Here is an 8,379-nt window from a genome sequence, read left to right on the forward strand (position 1 = left end):
ATGTTATTATTATGATCGTTGTTATAAGCAGGGTGAGGATGTGTGCTGCTGTCTGTGTGCTTTCATCCACATATTAAAACATTTGTAATGATGACAGCGGCGGGCGCAGCAGGCGCAGCAGGCGCAGCGGGCGCAGCGGGCCCAGCAGGCGCACACGTGCGTCAGGCCTCCGCTCTGCGCTCCGCGCTCATGACGCTTTCAATAGAAATGAGGAATAAAAATGGTTTTTACGCGATATTTCCACGCGGGAGCGCACGAGTCTGGACTAATACGATCGAATGAAACACCGTCGCAGAAATTAGATTGTACAAGAATCAAAAACAATTGATTAACGTTGTGTCATGATTTCTGCGCGTGACAGCAGTAATGAGTGAGTGAGTCAGTGAATGAGTGAGCAAAACAGTGGCCTAAGACTTAAGAATAATAATGTGAGCTCCCAGCAGCAGAAACAGCAGCAGCAGCAGCAGAAACAGCAGCAGCAGCAGCAGAAACAGCAGCAGCAGCAGCCGCAGAGGGGATGGTGAGAAGAGCGATCGCAGCAGGCCTGAATCTGCGCGTGGACACAGATCCGATGTGAAAGCTGCCGGAAACATTCGCGCATTTGTACATGAAAACTGGGTCAAAGCTCCCGCAGAAAAACTGCATCTCACAGCAACAATGTCAGGGCACAGTATATCCACGCTCTATAGCTTCATATTAATATGAGCACACACACACACACACACACACACGAGAGGGAAATAATGGGACCAAAAACAGAAAAAATTCTCTTCCATAAAAAAATACTCACTTTCTAATTTCACAGTAATTATTTGTAATTGTACTCTATTCTATACTCCACCACACACTATTGATAATCAAGAAATAATTACAAACACTTTGTGACGTAGTTCAAATGCATCATATAAGAGATAATGGAACACAGAACACAGCAACTAAAATAAAATATAAATGTTATTAAAAAATATAGAAGATGGAGCATTTTTGAGGATTTTATAAAGGTGAATGGGATTTACAGTAAAATGATTGATTGCATTTTGTTTTAGTAGTGCAGATAAAAAAGAGTGCACAAAACATTTAATATTATACTTTATATTATAAATACAATAAACATTTTTATTATACTTAATATTATAAATGCACAAAACATTGTATATTATACTTTATATTATAAATGAAAAAAAAACATTTAATATTATACTTTATATTATAAATGAAAAAAAATTTAATATTCAAAAACTCTTACATATGTGCAACTAATAACAGGAGAAAATGTACTACGACATACGAGTGATCACAATTATGAATTATGCCACAGACAATAAAAAAGAATACAAATATATCAGAGTAATACTGCAGGACCTTTATCATTTCCACTCCACCTTCATGAAGTGGAACACATGCTGAAGTCCACAATTCACAATTATTGAAAAAGGAAAGCAAAAGAAAAGAGAGGAGAGGGGGATTCACCTCTCACCATCCACCAAATAAGATCAATATAATATTTGAGCTATCATGTAAATGAAAAATGAAGGTGACAAAATTAAATGAATGAAACCTGCTTACTTTAGTCTTCAGATGTAATTCTTTTCAGTTTGTAAGGCATTTCCGTTTTTCCCTGTTGAAACCATGTCATCTCACTCCCACCCATAACACATAGAATACATTTTGACCTGATCTATTATGCATGTGTTCCTCTTCACACTCATAATCAGCATCAGCATGAACAGCCTGAAGACGACGTCGGTCATGAGGGACCTTTATTTTGTAAAGAAAGGAGTAAGTTCTACATCAGACCAATGAAATATCTTTTTCTTGTTCTTCTTCTTGATCATTTTAGTAACCATGGGGATTTCTGTGGTATGAACACTTCAACACCTGTTTATTGTTGTAAATACTGTTTCAAAAATGTCTTCATTGTGTTCATGATAGCATGCATTTCATCAATATGTTCTCTATTTTTTATTTTTTTTTAAAAGAAAAGCTTCTTGCAGATTAGTTTTTTGATGGATCTGTGCTGAACATGATAAAATACCTGTTGTTACCATTGAAATTACAATCAAACCATTTTTCTTCATCTAATTAAACTAACTATTTCAACACTGTCACACAAAAATGATGTTTGCACATAAAGTGAACATTCTCCTGTATCACATTTATTTTTGCTGCGTCTATATGAGGGTATCATGTGATTTTAGCCTTAACACCGCTACGTGGTGTTTTTGTTTCTATGAGGACGACGTGTCTTACTCCCAAACCAAACACTTTCAAACACTGTAACATGCACTGCATCTGTAGACATGTAAATAATTAACATCATTTTGTTTTACAAAATACTGTATGTTCCATACAAAACAATTGAGAAATCGCAATTAAGAATGCACAATGTACCACTTTACATTACAGCACATTAAAATATTATTGTAATAACGTTTTATTTCTACTGCAATTTCCAACTGAATAAGAGCTTAATATGACAATATAATACTACGTTTCATTCTAATGTATCATCACTGCAGTACATTTACATATTTTTAACACAGTATGCATAACTGAAATCGGATTGGATTTCAAAAGTTGTTTAGGAGTTTAGTTACACTTCATAATCTTAGCTCGAGTCCTCTATCAGAGGCCTGGAAGAGACAGGGTTTGGTGCAGTATCTTATGGCATGGTTTGACTCTACATGGTTTGGTATGGTTTTTCATTACTACTACTACAAATAATAACAATCATCATCACCATCTCGTTAAGGGTGTGAAATTATGCGTCTTGCCGAAAGATTGGTTTCAACTCGTCATGTGACCCTCAGAAAAGGATAAGCCATAGAGGAGGGATGGATGGATGAGGATAATATTATGACAGAGGGAGAGAAAACAACATTATTGTCATGATAAAGTGTTTTGTGTTATCGGACCACATGATGTAAGTACAGGTGTAAATGCACCTGAGGGCTGATATTCAATGTTTGGAGTGGAGGTACTTTGTGGCTCCGAGCGCAGCTTCAGTGACAGCTTTGGTTTTCCACTTGTCCAATGTTACAGCCCAGCTCAGAGAAGACGAGGTCCAGTGCAAAAACAATTATTCATTTACAGAAATGAGGAAAAAAAGACATCAGTGTCAATAATCAGTTGATCTAGGCAGGTGTGTGTGTGTGTGTGTGTGTGTAGCAATATGAGCGTTTTGTCCCTCACTCTTTTTGTTTACATTGGTTGCTATGGTCGTTCCTCATTTCTGCTAATCATTGAGGTGAGCCGGTAGAAAAGCCATAGTCCGCCCACTGGTTCTTCCTCCCATGCTCCCATCACTCCCTGTGTCACTTCCGGTGTGAGGTTGCGTTCCCGACAGGTATGGCCGCACGCTGCTTCACCTCGCTTGTCGTTTTGTTTGGTCATTATGCTCAAGGCATTTGTGTTGTGTTGTAGGGCGACTGTTTGTGTCCTGCTCCGTGCTCCCTGTGTGCGCTGCTCTGGCTGCCTGGGCCCTTTTTATCTTCCTCCTCTCGTGAGTGTCTGTTGCTGCTGTGTAGGTATATTATAAAATGCAACCACTTTCATTTTTGTGTATTTGTGTACTTTATTTTATGTATGATTTGGTGTTACTGTAACCACCTCATTGGGCTGCTTTGTTTTCACTGTGTTTGCTGTTCGTATCTGCTGCTGCCGGGCTGGACTGCTTTTTTACCGGGTATTGGTCCCCCTTATGCTGAGTGAATAAGTGTGTGAATGTGTGACTGTGTGAAAGTGCGAGTCCCAACCTATTACTTTTAGTTAATGTGTCTGGGTTGAACCTGGATTTTGATTGTGTAATTCCATTTTGTTAATCTAGTAATTCAGGGAATTGTTTTGTAAATTAGTTAATTGAGTTTTATTTTGTTTTCTTTCATTTTCTCGTGTTATATTGGGCAGTTATTAGTTGATATATTGTTTGTTTAAGCCTGTGACCTGCCCATTCTTATAGTTTTGTTAGGCTCTGAATTTTCTTTCTTTTCTTTTTCGAGTGTGTGCAACCCAACTAATTTGTAATTTCTCCTCCCTTTTCAGTTCTTGTAGGACGGTGGTGGCTGGTGACCTGGTGATGGCGTCCTCCCATTCCTTGTTGCTGTGTCCCTGGGAGTGGGTTTTCTGTCTGTCACGTGTGCCCGGTGATATTGTTGTTTTTCTTTGGTGGTCCCTCCCCTGCACTAATCTTCATCTCACCACTTTGGCCTCAGCCCTGATTAGGTTTTTCCCCTTTTTTTTTTTGTTGCCTGCCCTCTCCAACCAACCTACATCTTTGGTTTGGAGAGGATCCAGCTTGTCTCCAGTGTGCTGCACCAGCAAATCTCAAACACATCCTGGTGGGCTGTAAGACCAGCCTAACTCAAGGAAGGTATACCTTGCTCCACAATAAAGCACTGAAGTGCTTGGCTGCTGAACTTGAGAGCAAGAGGGTAGTCACCAATGCCATACCTCCAAAAGCCTGGCCAAACTTCCCATGGTTCACTTCCTTCATGCAGGAAGGGGAGAAACAACTTACCAACCCATCACCACCACACTCAAAGCCCACTGGATACAGTCTGGGATTGGAAAATGAAAGTAGACAACCCAAAATTGTACCAAACAACCTACACCAAGACCTGGTTCTCTGGTCCAAATCAACGCATCTTCATCATTGAGCTGATAGTCCCTTGGGAGGAAGCCATTGATGAAGCTTTTGAAAGAAAAAGCTGCCGTATGCCAACCTGGAACGTAAAGGTGTGTCCAGTGGAGATGGGCTGCAGGGGCTTTGTAGCCAGCTCCACCACAATGCTACTGAAGGAAGTGGGAATCAGAGGAAAGGCCCAACGGAGGACCATCAAGGAGCTCGCCAGTGTTGCTGAAAGAAGTAGCCACTGGCTGTGGCTGAAGAGGAAAGCGAATGTGGGCTGTGAAATTATTGCATGGGGCCCTCCAGTGTCATAATTATCCAGTGGTGGCTCTGGAAATTTATTTTAAAGGGAAAAAACATAGAGTCAAGGCTGGAGTTAGTACTCGCCTCACGCACCCTCTAATCTTGGGCACAAAGTGGTGTGCTGTGCTTAGTGCTTAGAGGTGCCGCATCCCGACGCTGCCGGGGGGGTTATGACGCTCGGACCGGGGAAGAGCTCACCCAGTTGGGCTCATCACAACCCCATAGCGGGTCACCTGGGATATGATAAAACACGGGCCACCCCAAAAGCGCTGTTGCACCCATTACCACTAAATGAGGTCCCTTTTGATAGAATTGCGATGGACCTCATCGGGCCATTAGACCGGAGTGCACAGGGATATTGCTTTGTGTTAGTCCTAGTGGACTTGTAAGTTTGAGTACGCTCTGTTGTTTGCAGTGCGAGAGGTTCCCCAGGCCTCCACGGGATTTTAGACCTGGTTAAGGAAACCTGGGAGGCGGGTCCAAGCACCAGCAAAAACAAGGTACAGTATGTCCTGGACCTGCGAGCAAAACTCCATTCACTGGGTCAGTTATCACGGGATAATTTGCTCCAGGCACAGGAACGTCAACGGCGTCTGTACAACAGGGGCAAAACTTAGACAATTTTTGCCGGGAAATAAAGTACTTGTATTGCTACCATTGTCTAGCTCTTAATTTCTCGCCAAGTGGCAAGGGCCCTTTGTGGTTACACGGCGAGTGGGGGATGTTGACTATGAGGTTGTGCGTTCGGACAGGGGCGGTGCAACACAGATTTACCACCTCAACCTCCTCAAGGCCTGGAGGGAGGTGGCGGCTGTTTCTCCGGCTACCACAGTGATCGAGAGAGATGAGTTGGGATCGGAGGTGACTAATTCGAACCAGTCAGCGCCGGTCCCCGTTGACGACCATCTCTCACCGGGCCAGAGAGCAGACGTGGATTTCGACACTGGATTTGACCAAGGGCTACTGGCAGATTGCCTTGTCACTAGAGTCCAGGAAAAAGACACCTTCTCCACTCCGTATGGTTTGTACCAATTAGTCACACTTCCATTCGGGTTGTTTGGGGCCCCAGCTACATTTCAGTGCCTCATGGACCGGATGTGCAACCTCACTATGCTGCGGCCTACTTGGATGATATCATCATTCATAGTGAGACCTGGGAGTAGCATATGCAGCAAGTGGGAGCAGTGCTTGAATCCCTGAGGAAGGTGAGGCTCACGGCCAAGTATGAGAGTATTTGTGGGTGGATTTTATTTGTGTTTGGACAATAACCAGACTATTTCATACTGCAAAGCTGCCTCAGTCGGAATAACCCGTGAACGGTGAAGCTCACAATGATTTTTTCATTACTGGGCGTTTTATTAGAGTGGATTAATATATCCGACTGTCACCATGCGGACTCATTTACAAAACTACGCCATCCCGGCACCTTGGCGATGATTGACCATGATTTAAATACTTAAGTGTATAGATAAATAAAGTGACAGGCTGTTTAAGATCAAGTAAGGTGAAAAGGGGGAGATAGGAAATGAAAAATGTTAAATATTATGCCCAGATATGCTTGATTTTACTGTTCTGTTACTGATATGTGGTGCAAGGAGTGTTGTGTGTCTTTTTTCGATATGATCTACTTAAACATTTAAGACTATAGGACTTCAGGAGCTACTGGAATTGAAAACATTTAGTTGTCCTTTGTGTAATTATTGGAAAAATATCATGAACAAGGTCTTAATGACGTCGGAAAAACTAACCTTACAGTATCTTATATCCTTGAAGTCTTTTTGTTTATATTAACCAACATATTTCGATTTTTTTTTTTTACAGAAATTTCATGTACAATAATGAATCTTTAGGATAACCAATGAAAATAAGTCTCTCAACGTTAGATAAGATGTACTCTTGTACAAATATATTTTTATGTTATATGTGTGTTTTTATTCACAGATTATTGTGAAATGGCTGCTCCAGTGAAAGAATCAGAATCATCCTTGAGGAAAAGTATCCCCAGATACTTAGCCTGCAAGATGGGATTCCAGAGACTGTTGGTGAACTTGTTCAGCACATAAAGAGGCAGTGTGGGGTAGAGGACCACTTCAGGCTGCAATTTATGGATGCAGAGTTTGGCAATGAATTTACCAACTTGACTTCAATGTCAGAGATCCAGGACAAAAGTACCTTAAAGCTTGTCCTTGATTCAGCTGCCTCTGCCCTGCCTGGTGGTTCACCCCCTCCACCCTACTCCACTCCTGCCACATCAGGGTCTGGTAATGAGTCATCACTTTCATCTGGTAGCTTGTGTGATACGGACATTTTGTCTTCTCCTGAGTCCATCCCTTCAAGATCTGGATCTCTCTGGATGGCCTGTTGTTTTTTTTGTTCCTTGATTCCCATATGATTGTGAGCTGCAGCTGGACAGAGCCAATGCTGCATTCAAAGAAAGCGGACCTTTATTGAATCCAGACATGAGACTTAAAACTGCTGTTGACAGTTTATAGCTGAAGACATTGTTAAATACAAAGTGTACTCAGACAATGAGTTTGAAGAGGTTGCTGATTGATGAAATTTAAAGAGGAAATGTCAGAGGGATTGGGAGAAATAAAACTAGATGGAGAGGGGGGTAATGTACTTTTTTGAAGAAGGATCTGATAAAATATGAACCTTGGGCAGATGTGACAATGTCCACTGATTTTACAGTGGTAGTTACTGTTTCCTGGGACCACATGCTTTCGTTTGACATATTTCTATGATTAAATGTCTTGCTTGGACATAAAACCAATGCCCCCATGGATATTGTGAGTTCATATATCATAAAAATGGTCAATAAAGATTGTTAAATTTGAAAGAAAGTCTTCATTCAATTGTTTGTGAAATCTTCTCTATCTGTTGATTAAAATGTTATCTTTTTTTATCCCATATTTCTGTGAAAAACACAGATGGTGAAAGCTTTGCTGCTGCAGCTTCTGGATGAGTTGGGAAACATACCACTTGCTGTGGTGATGTTGTTTGCGCTTGTATATGCTCTTGACCTCAGCTACCCGCCAGAACCGAGATACACCTTTGAAGACTTAGACTTAGACTTCCTTTAATTGTCATTGCACAGAAAACACAGCAGTGAAAACTGGCAACGAAATTTCGTTGCTTGGCAGCAGATAAGAAACCAACATATAGCATTGAATTTTGTCACTTATGAGTTTTGATGCAAAATGTCTTTTATCTTACTGTAAATGTCTATACATGTATCCAACTCTTCATCCTAACTATGATAAATAAAAAAGATATAAGTAAGTGTTTTATGTAATACATATATATAAAAGTAGTGCAAAAGAAAAACAGGAATGAAAACTGTAGCAGCAATATGAAAAAGAAAGAAAAAAAACAGTTAAATATTGCACAGATTGTGTCTGGGGGTCAATCATACTAGTGTTTTTTTTAACAGACGGAGTCAGTGTGCT

The sequence above is a fragment of the Solea senegalensis genome, linkage group LG17 (genome assembly GCF_019176455.1).
Source record: "Solea senegalensis isolate Sse05_10M linkage group LG17, IFAPA_SoseM_1, whole genome shotgun sequence".
Lineage (NCBI taxonomy): Eukaryota > Metazoa > Chordata > Actinopteri > Pleuronectiformes > Soleidae > Solea > Solea senegalensis.